The sequence below is a fragment of the Canis lupus genome, chromosome 5 (genome assembly GCF_003254725.2).
Source record: "Canis lupus dingo isolate Sandy chromosome 5, ASM325472v2, whole genome shotgun sequence".
NCBI lineage: Eukaryota > Metazoa > Chordata > Mammalia > Carnivora > Canidae > Canis > Canis lupus.
In genome coordinates, this window is record NC_064247.1 from 12,188,772 (window position 1) to 12,204,419 (window position 15,648).

Below are 15,648 nucleotides of genomic sequence, written 5' to 3' on the forward strand. Positions count from 1 at the left end.
AGTTTAATTTTCATTTCTAATACAGTAAATATCAAGACATATAATCCACAAACACAGAAATTCTTTGGGCCTCTCAATAATTTTGAGAATGTAAAGGGATCCTGAGGCAGAAAGGTTTGAGAACTGCTGTTGTAGTGTAGAAAACGTCAGAGTGGTTGACCTCCTAAAGGTCCCTGGCTTAAGATTTAAGTATAAGTAAAGTCAAGTCTCAACCAAAGTTTTCTTTATTTCCTTTTTAAGATTTTATTTATTTATTCATGAGAGACACGGACAGAGAGAGGCAGAAACACAGGCAGAGGGAGAAGCAGGCTCCATGCAGGGAGCCCAATGTGGGACTCAATCCTGGGACTCCAGGATCATGCCCTGAGTAGAAGGCAGATGCTCAACTGCTGAGCCACCCAGGGATCCCTTAAATAAAGTTTTCTGATAATGAAGCATACTGGTCATTATAATGCATTATACCCAAAGAGTCATGTAGTCCCCACATGGGGAGAGGGGCCCATGGTGTCGCAATACATTAACAGTTGAGGACTGTCTGCTTCACTTAGCTCGACTCTAGCCTTCACATGATAATCAAGGCAAATAGATGTTGTCCAATATCTTAAATTGTATTCCAAGTGGCCAATCATGTCAGAATCAAATTCACAAGCAGATTTTCCTGGTGATTATGAAGAGGCATCCAGTGTTAATAGTCTCAAGTTGTGGTTCCAGAGTCCAAACGGATTCCCATCACAGGTTTTCAATCTCAAATATCAGGCAAGAATTCTCACCCATTTGTAAGGCACTTCAAATACGCTTTTCAGGAGTTCAAGAACTAATCCCTGAAGGAACTAGGTCAAGTTCTTCCCAATCCTGTCCCCATACCATAGATAGCTAAGCTTCAGTCTTAAGGACATACTTTGGGATACTGGAACATACCTAAAAGAGGGAAAATAAAGGACAGTTTTCCATAGGAAAGGCATATGGGGTGTCTCTTTGAATAAACATTTGATACTTGAGTGTATTTCACTGGAACAAATTGGTTTAAGTATGTAATATTCTGATTTAGGTTTCCCACCATTGTCTTGGTGCAAAGTTGACACCTGCTACATTGTTTAAGACCTTTGGTCTCAGAGGCTTCGTATTTTCACACACATATACACACGCATATATAATGCATTTGGTTGGGCTGGATTGAAAATTTCAGTAGTAATTCAAAGAGTGGTTTACAGGGCAATGTCACAGGCTTGCATGCATTATGCAGGATTTTCTGTTAAGTTCAATGGGCTTTTGGAAATTAAATTGGTTTATTTCAATCTAATGCTTATTGACATATATATCACATTTATGCCGAAGAATCATATCATTCTTCTATTTCTGCTCCAATAATGTTAATTCTTAAAATGTTACCCTACATAGGCTGTTACTCCCCAATGCCAAATACCCATCTGGAAATAATAAACTTTTATTTTATTATCCTCTTCTTCCCAAATCTAATATTTGATAAGACGGACTTAAATTACCTGGATGTCTAACTATTTTCATTTGTTGCAAGATGCCATACCATTGTAGGAAAACAGAAATAAGCAACATGAAATGAGAATCATTTTGATCAAACCATATAGTATCAGAGAACTAAACAACCTTACTCCAATATTTTGCTAAATTTAATAAGTTCACCCAAATGTTATCAGATAAGTTTGTGTATGGAATACAATGTGCCAAACAAAATAAATGGACTATCTTAACTATTGAAATAATGTGGAAGGAGGCCGGGGCTCAGAGAAACAAGCACGAGATATATGGGACAAGGCAAAGAAAATTAGATTCTCTCCTCCTCCTCCGTGGAGGGTCCAGACAGCCCTGGCTGAGTCCAGCGGTAGAGCAAGAACACTAGTCCTCTTATCTTTGACTCTATGGAGGAGGCTACTCCTGCTAGGTCTTCATCCCAGCCAGCAATGCGGTCTTGGTAGTCATGCAAGATGGAAGATCTAACTACCAGCTTATATCAGAGCTAAGGGTCCACCCTCCCTCAGTTTTCTAGCCAGTCCCTCAGCACACATTGGACACACTCCAGGTTTTAGGCATGATCCACTCTTTCACTCCACATCACCACATAACCTGAGACTTGGAAATGCAGGCAGACACTACAACACCCACTGCTATTACTGCTAGGTGTTGGTCTATCTTGACCTGAAGAGTTACCTAATTTAGAACTTTCCTGGGCCACGAGCCTATACAGAACAGGCTGACCAATTTGAGAACAGTCCTTTGAAAGCTGTCCAGATTGGAGATACACCATTAAAGTTTTTGAGCTATTTAAGTGTTTTGAAATTTCCATTTAATTTCATTTTTGTCCTGCTTGGAGTTTGGCTTCATTTTTCCCCTTCTCTAATCAGATCTACAATATTCAAATGGGACTTTGGAGTTAGCCATTTTCTGATAAATCTGGGGGAAAAAAGCAAAGTCATGTCATGTTCCTCAGCTCTACTTTTTTCTCAGCTAGCTAGCCAACTGAGTCCCAAAATGGCTTTGGCTTAATGACCCAATTAAATAATTTACATTTGTGTGGCCTTGGTCATTGTCTCAAATGGATGAAAATAGAAATGTACATGAAACTTTTAAGATAAACAGTGCTGACAAATTGCCCAAAATGACCGTACTTACTCAAACCCTCCCTAACAAAATTGAAAGATGGGCACGCTATATATTCATGCAAATTTACTTCAACAAATAAACCATTCAACCTGTATTTACTGAGTGCCTACTATGTGCTAGTGCCTGAAAATAAGAGTTAAGTAAAAGATAGACTTGTCTAAAGAAGCTTACAGCTTTAGTAAGAGTCACAAAAGCAAACATAATTTCCTATCAATGTGGTGCTTTGGGAATGCAGAGGGCGAGGATATCTTCCTCATCATGACCACCATTAACAAGCACCTACAAAATACACCGTTGTGTTCCATGCTGAGTCCCCAGCAGAAATAGCCAAAGAATTCTGGGAGCCGCCTTGACACTTCCTGATTCTCTGTTGCCAAGGCTGCAACGATTAATCTCCAGAAAAGCTACAGTTTAGCACCTGTTGAATGATATTAGAGGAAATCATCTGTGTTGCAAATAGAGAATATGTTAGGGAGGCTGGACTCAAATGAATCCAGGTTTTGATATCTTTCTCCTTCTGTTTTAGCAGACAAATAATCTGTTGCAACTTTGCTGCTTCTCTTCCATAGCTTGGCTCTGTTCCCGTGCACCATTTTGTTCTAGGGGATGCCTAAACTGATTCTTCAGCGTTAGCCAAAACAAATGAGGAGCTTGGCTCTTGGTCTGCTCGCAGCAGCTGCTGTGATTGAAGTTCTCTGCACCTAAGCAGTGGGGCAGCTTTCCGTTTGACAGATGAACACATTTTCATTACTAGAGAAACAGGAAGCATTGCATACTGGGCAAAAAAAAAAAAAAAAAAAAAAAAAAAAAAAAAAGGAAGGAAAAGAAAAGAAAAGAAAGAAATATTTGGGAAGTCGCTTTGTTCTTTCTTCTATCAATCGTGGTTATTGTTCAACTGAAATGGTGGGGAGGAGGCTAACAGTGTGGGAGCCTAAAACCCAAGCCTCAGGCTTCTTTTCCTCTCAGACTGTAACTATGAGCTGACAGCTGTGTGGTTTCTTGACCTCAGGTTGCCTTCGTCAGAAAAATCCTTTGCAGATCTGTTCTGGGAGGCAGTTTCTGTTCATGCATGCAGCAAAGGGCATGGAGAGGCCAGGAGGTCTAAGGGAACCCACATACAAAGGAAAGGGGGAAAAAAAAACATTTGGCTGGTTCCATTTATTCAGTCATACAATGGATCTAAACTGTAACGTGGGTATTTGAAGGCCTTCAACATAGCTACTCAAGACTTCCATGGTGATTTGGGAGCTTGTGATGGGCCTAACTTCAGGAAGATCAAGGTTCTTCAGAGAAACCATCAGCTCTCTGGAAAGGCAACTTTGTGACAGTCTTTCCTTCATAACTTCAGACTTCAGATTCCTGTGATCAAAATGGTAGCCTTCCAAGGCACTCTTGTTTCCCAGGTTTTCTGTATTGAGTCCCTAAATAAACTTTAGTGCCACTGACTGGTTTAGCAAATCCACAAAGCAGAGGACAAATGTGGAAAGGAGAAACGGAGGAAGATGATAAGAAAATACACACATGTGGGATGCCCGGGTGTCTCAGTTGGTTGAGTGTCCAACTCTTGGTTTTGGCTCAGGTCATGATCTGAGATTGAGCCCTGACTTGGGTTCAGTATTCAGGGCAGAGTCTGCTCGAAATTTGCCTCCTCTCTCTTTCTCTCTCTCTGTCTCTCCCTCGGCCCCACCCCCTGCTCACATGTGCATGTGCTTTCTCTCTAAATACATAAATAAATAAGTAATAAATAATAAATAAATAAATAAATAAATATCTTTAAAAAATACATAAATGTAAGGTGCGAAGTTGCAAGGGAAAAGGCAAAAATTTAGGGTAAGTATTGAGGGTTGTTTTCACACAGAAGAGGAGTCTAGAGTCCTTACAGATGCATGATTATTGGATCCTCATTTATAATGATTACCACACCGAGAACCTCCCAGCTACCTTGTCATCAGTTGAAAAGGTTGGATTGCTGGTCAAAGAAGCCAACGCATACTGACCAACTACTATTTGTCAGAAACTGGGCAGGTGCTTTATGGAACAACATAGCTCTCACAACACAAAATGTAGGAATTAGATACTTTGTTATATATACAAAGATGTAGAGACTCAGGCTATCCAAGGTCACATGGTTAAATGACACAGCAAGACTTCCAACCCAGTTCAGTGTAACTCCAAAGCCATCTTGGAGTTTGAAGGGCTCTTCCTCAACACACATACCCCTGCCCTTTCTCTCCTACATCCTTGGTAATTTGCAACATCTGCTCCTGCTCTGCCCAAAGTCACTGATCTTCCCACATAGGACTGCAGGCTGCTAACACCTGATGGGAGCTGGCATGGGAGATGCAATCCGTCCTTACCAATGGGCCAAGGTGGTGGGAGGAGAGAAATAATGCTCTGCTCTCGTATACTTTTACCAAAGACTTACTATAGCAGGCCATACATTGTACTTATGTGTTCATTATGTTAATTAGAGGGTTTCTTGAGGACTCACTAAGATTGTCTCTTTCTCACTTTCTCATCCTTGTCACATAATATGCATAATGCTTATTCTCTGGTCTTCAGGATAAGGATTCAGGTTTGCTCATCAAAAATATCGAGTCCTTTTCTATCTAGTATTCCATGTTAATAAAAGAATTTGATGAGGGCTTATTGGTGGGGTAACTATAATGCCGAAAAGGTTATGGAGTTTGGTCAAGGGTCTGCAGTAAATTACAGAACCAAGCAAAAATCCAACGTTTCCATTTCCCAAAAAACTTCCTCTTACAGACTAAGATTATAAAATTCACATCTCATAGGGTCCTAGGTTTCATTTAAAGCTTTGTAGGATTCCTTAAGCTTTTTTGCAGAAACCAATTAAGGTTTAATTGTTTTTATAAAAGTACTATGTCTAAAATAAGCTTTTTCTTCTGCTTATTTTAGTTTCTTTCTCTCTTCTTATCTCTAAATTACTTTTATTTTTGCTCTCACAAATGAATTTGTTTCCAAGTACAAGCAGAGGTATTTTGTAAGAGAAAAATGTGTAAATGTTGCCTCCTATAAACAGAAAATTTATGTGTATGAATTACGAAACTTCTCAGACTCAGTTTTATTAGTGGTATGAGATATCAGTACCCACCTCTCAGGACTATTGTGGGAATTGAATTAATTATTCTATATAAAGTACCTAACAGGATGCTGGACACATGGTAAGCATTTAGCAAATGTTAGCTCTTATTGTTACTAATACTGACATGACTTTTATAAGGAATGGCATGAAAAGGATAAAAAAAATATACTAACGTCATAACTTCTGACCCTTAGTATACTGTATTCTTGTAACTTTGACTTCCTTTTATCATAGATTACTGATTACAGAGTAGCGTTACAGAATAGTTTTACCATAGGCTATTGATTACAGAATAGTTTTGATCTATCTATTATCTATCTATCTATCACCAGCCAAGTCAAGGTTAACTATTATACTCACCATACCCACCTATTTTTTTTTTTTTTTTTTTTTTTTTTTTTTTTTTTTTTTTTTTAGGGAAACCACTTTGCATACAGCAATTCCTGAGGGATTAAAGGAACATCCCTTGGGCAGCCATAGTCTCAACTAAAGGTCCTGCATCCAGCTCCACCAAGTCAGGCCAGGGTGAAGAACTGACCTGAGAGTAATCAATCCTTAGGTTAACCAGTGGCTGTGAAATCTCTAAATCTCTACTCAGGAAGAAGCTAAGCTAATAAGATCCTCTCAACTCTGCAATTAGTCTTGGGAACTGTGAAGAAGATTAGGCTATTAACAGTAAGACCTGAATTCTGAAAGGAGAGACAGAGACATCGTGAATTAGAGTGAGGAGTTGTGAGGAAACAAGCTAAAATTTAGTGGAAGCCATGAGGCTACACTTGCTGTTTGTGACTGAAATCTTTCAAAGGCCCTCAGTTAAAAATTCCACACACCTGTGTCTTCCAAATCTCAAATATGAGGCTCCTCTTGGGGGACTCTGAATGCCCAGCCGCTTTCCTCATGCCATGTCGTGGTTAGAAGGGCTCTAAGCTGCCCTTAGAACCATCTGTTGATTTCCTTCCACAGTTGCTACTTGATCACTCAAATGCCATATTAGACCTGGAATTTTTCTCTAGGAGGCTTACGCTCTTCCAGCCTTCATAGGGCAGATTAGAAAATGATACATTCTATTTTGGAATCCTTGCAGCCTCTCTGGTATTTCTATCAGGGGTTCTTTAATCTCTTTTATCTCCAACCACAGCTGAGGCCTGGGCCATTTATCAGGGACTGAAGAGCATCCCTGTTAATCTACCCTTTCTCCCGTCTTTGGCCAAGCTCTGTTCTCATTTCATGAATTTTAGTGCTGTCATAATCTTCCTTACTCTGTGGTATGATATCTATATCGTGGGGTTTTCTTTGTTTGTTTATTTGTTAGTGGTTGCCCTTGAGTTTGCAACACGTGTTTATAACTAATCGAAGTTCACTTTCAAATAATACCATACCCCTTCAGGGGTAGTTCAAGTACCTCATAACAGGAGTATTCCCAGTTCTTCCATCCTGTCCCTTATAGCATTACTACCATTTATTTCACTTATAGATACTCCATAATCTCCAAACACCTTGTCTCTATTATTATTTTGGACAAACTATTACCTGTTAGGTCAATTAAGAATAATAAGAAGAATATTTTATTTTACCTTCATTTATTCTTTTCCTAATGCTCTTCTCTTCTGTGTATAGGTCCAAATTTCTAACCTCTATCATTTTCCTTCTCTCTGAAGAATTTATTTTAGCCTATCTGACAAGGCAGATCCACCTGCAATGAATTCCCTCAATTTTTGTTTGTCTGAAAAAGTATTTCTCCTTTACTTTTGAAGGATGGTTTCATTGGATACAGAATTCTAGTTTGTGGGTGCTTTGCTTTTAAATATTTCTTCACTTCTTGCTTGCATGATTTTTGGAGAGAAGTCTGATTTAATTCTTACTCTTGTTCCTCTAAGTGGAGGTGTTTCTTCCACTTTTGACTTCTTTTAAGAGTTTTCTCTTTGTCTTTGATTTTTTGCAGTTTGAATATGATATGCTTGATTGTAGATTTTCTTTTGTACTTGCCAAGATCTGTGATTTGGTATTTGTTGTTTATTTTAGAAAATTTTAGCCAGTATTGCTTCTGTTCCTTTCTTTCTTCTCCTTTTGGTATTCTTATTACACTTAATATTACACCCTTTGCAATTGTTCCACAATTCCTGAATTTTCTGTTCCATTTTTTTTCATTCTTTTTTCTCTTCATGTTTTAGTTTTTGCAGTACTGACATATCTTCGAATTCACTGATTCTTTCCTTGGCCATGCTGATGAACCTGTCAAAAGTATTCTTCATTTCTGCTACAGTATTTTTAATTTCTAGCATTTCCCTTTGATTATTTCTTTGAGTTTCCAACTCTGCTTACATTCCCTACCTGTTCTTGCTATATTATACTTTGAATCTTGTAGGCTTTGTCTCTTCCACATTTAAGGCCAAAAACGTCAAACAATTAATTTTCTATTTCATATATTCGGTTCTTACAATAAAAGGAATGGCTTTCAAGACTGCTTTCCTGCTTTAATTCTCCCCAAATTTACATAAAAGGTCCAGAGCAAAAAATTTAACTTGTTTGGTATCAGCCCTATCATCAGGGCAGCATTATAATAATGCAAGTTCTTGATGCTGTTTCAGCCATTAGCGGATGGGGAAGATGAGGTAAGCAGATTTGAGATTCAAAGTAACCTCCTACTACATTTTGCGTTTAAGTGTTTCTAAAACCTGGAACACAGATCTCACACTACCCTGACCCAACTGAAAATTAAGATAGCCCTGACCCAATACCGCAAAGATGAGACAGAAACTGCCCTCCACTCCAACACTAGACATTACACACAGCTCATTTACCCATTTATTTGGTCAATAGATTTATACCCTGGTGGTCAAAATAAAAAAAAGGATACCAGATATACCCCCATTTCTCTCCAAAAAACAAGAGAAATTTGACATTGTACTGGGGATTGAGGAAAACTAATTGATTTGACAGCTAATCAAAAACTCCTAAGGGAAAAATCAATATAGAACAAAATAATGTAGTCTGTAATTCTGTATGCTATTCCCCCTCGTATGTTGACTGTGTAGCATCAGTGTCATCTATTTTAGATGGGAATGTTACCAACTATAATGCTTCTGTTGATATTTCAAAAAGATTCTAATCTCATTTCAGTAATAGCTTCTGTCATTCCCAGTGACACATATGCCATAACATTCATGGTTAAATTGACAGAAATATTAATGTGCTCAGATTTTATATTATTCGGACCACAGTATGTCTCTTTCTTAGTATTCAATTACCTTTGCCTTATGCATAGTACCAGAGCCTGGCTGCCCAATCCCAATGCATTAGGTATTATTCGAGGGACATCAGTCTTCTCATCTCTGTCTGATTTTGGACTTCTCCAGTAGAAAGCTTTTAACAACTGTATGGATTTTCTTCTTTAAATTTTATACTTTTCTATCTTCTGTAACTCAGATGAACTTGTTATATGCCTTGTTCCTTAACTTCACTGTGTTTCCTTGGAATTATTGCCTTTCAGAATTGAAATGGATTTATGGCCCACACATCAATCTGATGTTTGAAACTGTTCTACACCTTCTCTGCCAAATTCCTCCTCTATCCTTAAGTTCATTGCCTTCCAATAGTCCATTCTATCTTTGCTATTACTATTACATAGATCAGATGAACAGATTTTTTTCAATGTAGTTTTTATCTCTTACTCTAGTTCTATGTTTTAGTGTCATTTAGAACAATCCAAATCTTTCTTTTACTCCATGACCCTTCGGACATTTAAAATAGTTATCGAGAGCATTTACTTCTCTCTCTAAATATCCCTAGTTCCTTCTATCATTCATCATAGAATATAATTGGGAATTTCCTTACCATCTAGTTGGTGACTCATTATGTATTTGAGTTACATATCTAGCAACATTTTAGAAGGAATGTTAGGCAATTTTCCCACTTTGGCATCAGAATTTCAATGATTAAGATATGACTATTTTTAACATTGTTAAAATTTAAATGGGGCTTTAGGAAAGTAAAAAAAAGAAAAGAAAAGAAAAGAAAAGAAAAGAAAAGAAAAGAAAAGAAAAGAAAAGAAAAGAAAGGAAAAGAAAAGAAAGAAGAAAAAAAAGAAAAGAAAAGAAAGAAAAGAAAAGAAAAGAAAGAAAAGAAAAGAAAAGAAAGAAAAGAAAAGAAAAGAAAAGAAAAGAAAAGAAAAGAAAAGAAAAGAAAAGAAAAGAAAAGAAAAGAGAGAAATAAGGGACCCCTGGGTGGCTCAACGGTTGAGCATCTGCCTTTGGCTCAGGGTGTGATCCTGGTCCTGGGATCAAGTCCCACATCGGGCTCCCTATGAGGAGCCTGATTTTCTCTCTGCCTATGTCTCTGCTTCTCTCTCTCTCTGTCTCTCGTGAACAAATAAATAAAATCTTAAAAAGAAATAAAAACGAGGGATCCCTGGGTGGCGCAGCGGTTTCGCGCCTGCCTTTGGCCCAGGGTGCGATCCTGGAGACCTGGGATCGAATCCCACGTCGGGCTCCTGGTGCATGGAGCCTGCTTCTCCCTCTGTCTGTGTCTCTGCCTGTCTCTCTCTCTCTGTGACTATCATAAAAAAAAAAAAAAAAAAAAAAAAAAAAAAAAAAAAAAAAAACGAAAGAGGTTCAATTAAATCCACTAATTCATACAATAGGATAAAACTTCATACAATTTTCTATAAAGTTGATAATGAACATTTTTAGATGTCATAAAGCAGTGATAATCAGTATCAAGCTCAGTGCCTGGAACTTAGTCAGTATTCAGTAAATATTTATTAAATAAATAGTAGACATTTTGATATTTATTTTGAATTTCTTTCCACTAAATACTGGTACAAAGGCATGGGAATGCTATGGAAGGCTTGGAGATTGTCTAGGAGATTCTATGATGGTTTTACAATGTCTTTAGTGGAGATTGAATGAGGAGGGGGCAATCATGTTAGAAAGAGGAGCTAGAAGATTTGTCTTAAAATTCTAACTGCTTAACAAATAACATTTTTACCTCCATTGTGTATGACAAATCAGGTAATGTAATAAGTTTCTCTAAAGATGATTTTACTCACCTTTCACCTAAGATTAAGCAATAATCTATTGTCCATAGTAAAGATTATTATTTTTGTTTAGGGTAGCTTTGGAAGGTGACGGAGATTCTGGGAAGGTAAAAGCCATTCTCCCACCAAGACAGCAATTGGAGACTCCATTACTCAGATTCCTCATATGTTACTATTTTCATCTTAAGTGATTCTGTATTGGGTAACACTGTCGCTGATCACAAACAAAAACAAAGAAGAAGAAGAAGAAGAAGAAGAAGAAGAAGAAGAGAAGAAGAAGAAGAAGAAGAAGAAGAAGAAGAAATATGCAAAAAACTATCAGTCTCTGTGATGCCAGTGCTTAACACTTACTTGAAATAGCAAGACTTAGTAGTTGTAGAGAAATACTGATGTGCACTGTGAAATGTCCGCTACTTGTTACTTTTTATTCTGACGATGATTTGTTCTCCCTAGGTTCTTCTGCATTTTCTTTGAATTATCTTCTGTTTCTTTGTCTGTCTCTCACTCAGATGCTTCTCTGTTCTATCTGTATTGTGTTTCCAGAAGGAAAGCATATCCTGCTCATTTTAGTCCAGAATTGGTCATTTTCAGGCCAAACAATGTGCTCCCATTAGAGTAACATTTATACCAAACCCTTTTAAACATTCTCCGTGGCTACAGCTGTTCAAGATTTTACTCTCTGATCTTTCCAGGCCCATTAATCCTAGGACTACGCGTGTGATGCTTTCAAAGTGCGGCTTCTAGGACAGAACCCAATACCACAGGTGAGATCTGATCCTAGCTTTCTCCTAGCTTGAAAGACACATAAATTCCATTTGAGGGGATACATTGGACATGAGCTGGTGACAGATTGCCTTTATTAAGTATCCCATGTAAAGAGAACATTATGTTCAGCCTTGAAAGATCAATAAACTTACAGACGGCCTTGTAGAAGGCAGAGAATCTTTCCTTAAAAACTAAGGCAGTGTAAGGCGGAGCTGAAAACCAAGCCACCTTTGCTGCTAGTCATAAAACCATTACCAGGTAAGATCCCACCTACTGGTGTTTGAGCAGCCATCAAATCCTGAGGGATTTAGGCTCAGAAAAACATAACTCACACAACAGCATATATTTGATGCATTACATATAGACATCTTTTGGGGGCAGGTTGGGAAGTAGGAGCATTTGCTCAGTGTCTGCCATGTACCAGCACAACCTCACTGAATTTTCAGAACATTCTTTTAAACTTGGATTATTCTTTCTGTTTTATGGATGGGGAAACTGAGTCTCAAAGAAAAATTAAGTAGCATGATTTTTAATAACTGGCAGCCAAAATTATAACTCAAATATTTTACTCCAAGGCCCAAGCTCTTTGCACTACATCATGCTTCCCAGCATCTTATCTCCCCCAGGGGGTTGCTTATGGGTAAAATGAGGATTATGTTCCAGATATAGCATTAGAAACATATTAAAAAAAAACAGGATATAAGAAAAGTAACTTAAAACTGAAGTGGTTTATAATTCTTAATTGTTATAATGATCCTAGGTTGAAATGTATTAGAACTTGCCACATTATTACTCAGTCATGTTAGGTAAAAATCATTTTAGATATATAAATTTTTTTTATTTTAGGTATATATCATTCCAACCCATGCCCTCTGGTGTACTCTCTGCTGTGCATATAGTGCATAATCTCACACAAACTGTGGTGAGTTCACAGGCAATATTGTGGCATAATGCATATAAATTCAATAGGCATTTTTATTGCCCTAAAACTTCTCATTTCTTGTACTAGGGTAGAGGATTTTCTTTCCCCTCTTCGGTGTTGACAAATTGCTGAGGTAGAGCCCTTTTATTTATTTATTTTTTAATTTTTATTTATTTATGATAGTCACAGAGAGAGAGAGAGAGAGAGAGAGAGGCAGAGACATAGGCAGAGGGAGGAACCCGACGTGGGATTCGATTCCGGGTCTCCAGGATCATGCCCTGGGCCAAAGGCAGGCACCAAACTGCTGCGCCACCCAGGGATCCCGGTAGAGCCCTTTTAAAGCAGAAAATTTTGATGCTAAGTTATCTATAAATACATAAGCAACCATAGCCATTAGAACAAGGAGGGACTCTTAATGTAATTTGCTCAAGCATCCCATTTTTATCAGTAAAGAATTATGACCCAGAAAAGTCTATAAATAGAATGTTATCATAATACCTACCCTAGGTAGGATGGCTGACTGTGTCATTCCTTTTCCAATTTATGACACTTTTGAAAGTGAAAGAAGTTCTAACTGGGTGGGATACTGGGAAATGAGCACTTGTATTATACCAGACAGACCAGAATTTCCAATTGACTGAACAACACAGGTTTGAACTTCAGGGTCAACTTATATGCAGATATTTTTCAATGAATAAAGAACAATATGGTAAGTGTATTTTCTCTTCTTTATGATTTTCTTAATAACATTATCTTCTAGCTTATTCTTATTAAAGAATACAGTATAGAATACAAATAACATACAAAATACGGGTTGTTGACTCTTTATTAGTAAGCCTTCTATTCAAAAATAGGCTATTAGTAAAGTTTTTGCAGAGTCAACACTTGTACATGGATTTTTTAATACTTAGGAGTCGGCACTCATCACCCCCATGTTGTTCAAGAGTCAACAGTATAGTTATTCTAACCTCTTCGAACTTTTATAATAATGAAATGAGATGGGATATGTAAAAGCTCCCAGATTAATGCCTGGCACATACATTGAAAGTGCAAATAAACTTCGGTTCACTCTGAACTTGCGGTCAAGTGGCCCAGGAAATTAGTGGAAGGATTCTGAGTCAGGCACACATTCTCTAACTTCTATGGCTAAGAGTCAATAGTATCAAGTAAAACAAACAAAACCACAAAACGACGACTAATCAGCAGGTTTTCTTTTTGTTCATTTTAATTTTTGTTTTTGTTCTGTATCTAACACAGAAAAACTTCCTGCCATTTCTTCTCTTATGTTATAGATTGACCAAACTGTCCAGTGACTTTAAGATAGAAACACATCCACAGACAGCTGTACAGACTAATATATCCCACAGGAAGGAAGGAAGGAAGGAAGGAAAGAAGGAAGGAAGGAAGGAAGGAAGGAAGGAAGGAAGGAAGGAAGGAAGGAAAGAAGGAAGGAGAGATGGAAGGAAGGAGGGAGGGAGGGAAGGAGGCAGGGAGGGAGGGAGGGAGGGAAGGGTTAAGAGGAAGGAAGGGAGAGAAGGGGGGGCAAAGGAAGAAAGATGGGACAGCAACTGTTTCCTAAGATACAAGATTCTGTGGAATCTGTACCCAGAAAAGATGCTACACATTTTCAGTGGAACTACTTCAAAAGGAAACTAGATTGAGTACACTTTGTAACTTCAAAACAACAATTTTATTCATTGTAAAATGAAGTAATTCCTCATTCCACTACCACTTCACTGGATAAAAGCTGTCCCCATACCTCTGTTCATTTATTGAGTGGATTCTGCTTTTAGAGCCCTCAAACTCACTCCTTCTCCACTTTGGCCATGCAAATAACTGCAATCCATTCCTACATTTTTGGATAACCACAGAGTGAGGGACTCTGTATTACTTTTTCGTGTTAAGTTAGGAGCACCCAAGAGTAGTTCAACAGTATTCTCCATATAAATGCCTTTTCTAGGTCATGCCATTTAGAAGCTCCAGGTTTTATAAGTTTTGATTCTGTCTTCAAAGAGATATAGAAGTATTCACTTCTCTGTTTCCAAATCCAAGACGTTGGCTCTTTCCAAGACATTTTTGGTTGAAATCTTATCCCTGGGAAGGCAGCACATGTACCAATTTTTCTTGTCATTTGTCCTATGGCAAGAAGGAGATGAAATTTTAAATGTTATCGGGGCTGTGAAATCTGGTCCTTATCCCATTTTGACCTTTTCATTATTCTCTTTTCTGACTGACCAGCCATTGCCACCCCCTCCTGCAGGCTGGTTATGTTCTAAGGGTTGGAAGAGCAGAACTGCCAGCTAATCAACATACCAACTATTGAAAAGGTCAAAACCAGCTGATCTCTAGCTTCAGTTGAACCACCCCCAATGTATGCAAGTCAACTTACATAGAAACTGGCACCACTTTAGAAATGTCCTGTTCCAATTTTAGTGCATTAAAAAAATAATAAAGAATTTGAATAAAACTGATGATCTCACACTACAAAACTCACTTGGGAAAAACTACCTGCCAATGCCTAATTAGATTATAAAGCTCATGGAAGGCTAGGACTAATTTATACTCAACTCCATTTTTTTTTCAAGTAAAAGGCTAGGATTTTTTTTCAAGTAAGAATATTCAAGTAAGATTTCCCTGAAAATGACCTGATTTTTCCTATCTATCTTGAGCTTGAGAATTTTATTCCTAAGTCAAGTTTTTCTTTTTCTTCTGCCTTGCAATTAAATTTTCATCTTTAGTTTATGGTAATACATTTTTCTCCCCAGGACAACCAAGAACAATGCTAGAAAGCTAGCAGTTAAAATGAAAATGCCTTACATTTTCACAGCACTATATATTTTGCAAAACATGTTGTTTTAGTCAGGATAAGATAGCTTAAGTTGTAGTCACAAATCAATCCCCAAATCTCAGTGTGTAACACTCTAGAGCTTTATTTTTTGTCATGTCATATCTAACTTAAGTTTGCTTCGGGCTGGGTTCCACATTAGCTCACAGATCACAGGCTGATGAAGATTCCATTATCCTAACCAAACATATGTCCTTGGAGTTTGCTGAGCCAGCCTTAGAAAACATGTATTCTTTTGTATTTTGGCCTAACTAGGAAAAGCATCACTTTTGCTCATAACACATTGGCCAGAACTTGTCATATATCACCCCACCTGGGCTGGAAATATGGATGATCAC

At 37.8% G+C, this 15,648-nt stretch overlaps 1 protein-coding gene across 1 annotated transcript in view; it reads left to right on the forward strand.

Annotated features, from left to right (window-relative positions):
- Positions 1-15,648, forward strand: part of BLID (BH3-like motif containing, cell death inducer) — a 205,952-nt gene that overhangs the window by 186,503 nt on the left and 3,801 nt on the right. The window contains 1 exon segment of the mRNA XM_049109603.1: positions 11,471-11,542. The gene's annotated coding sequence lies outside the window, so the exon portion shown is untranslated.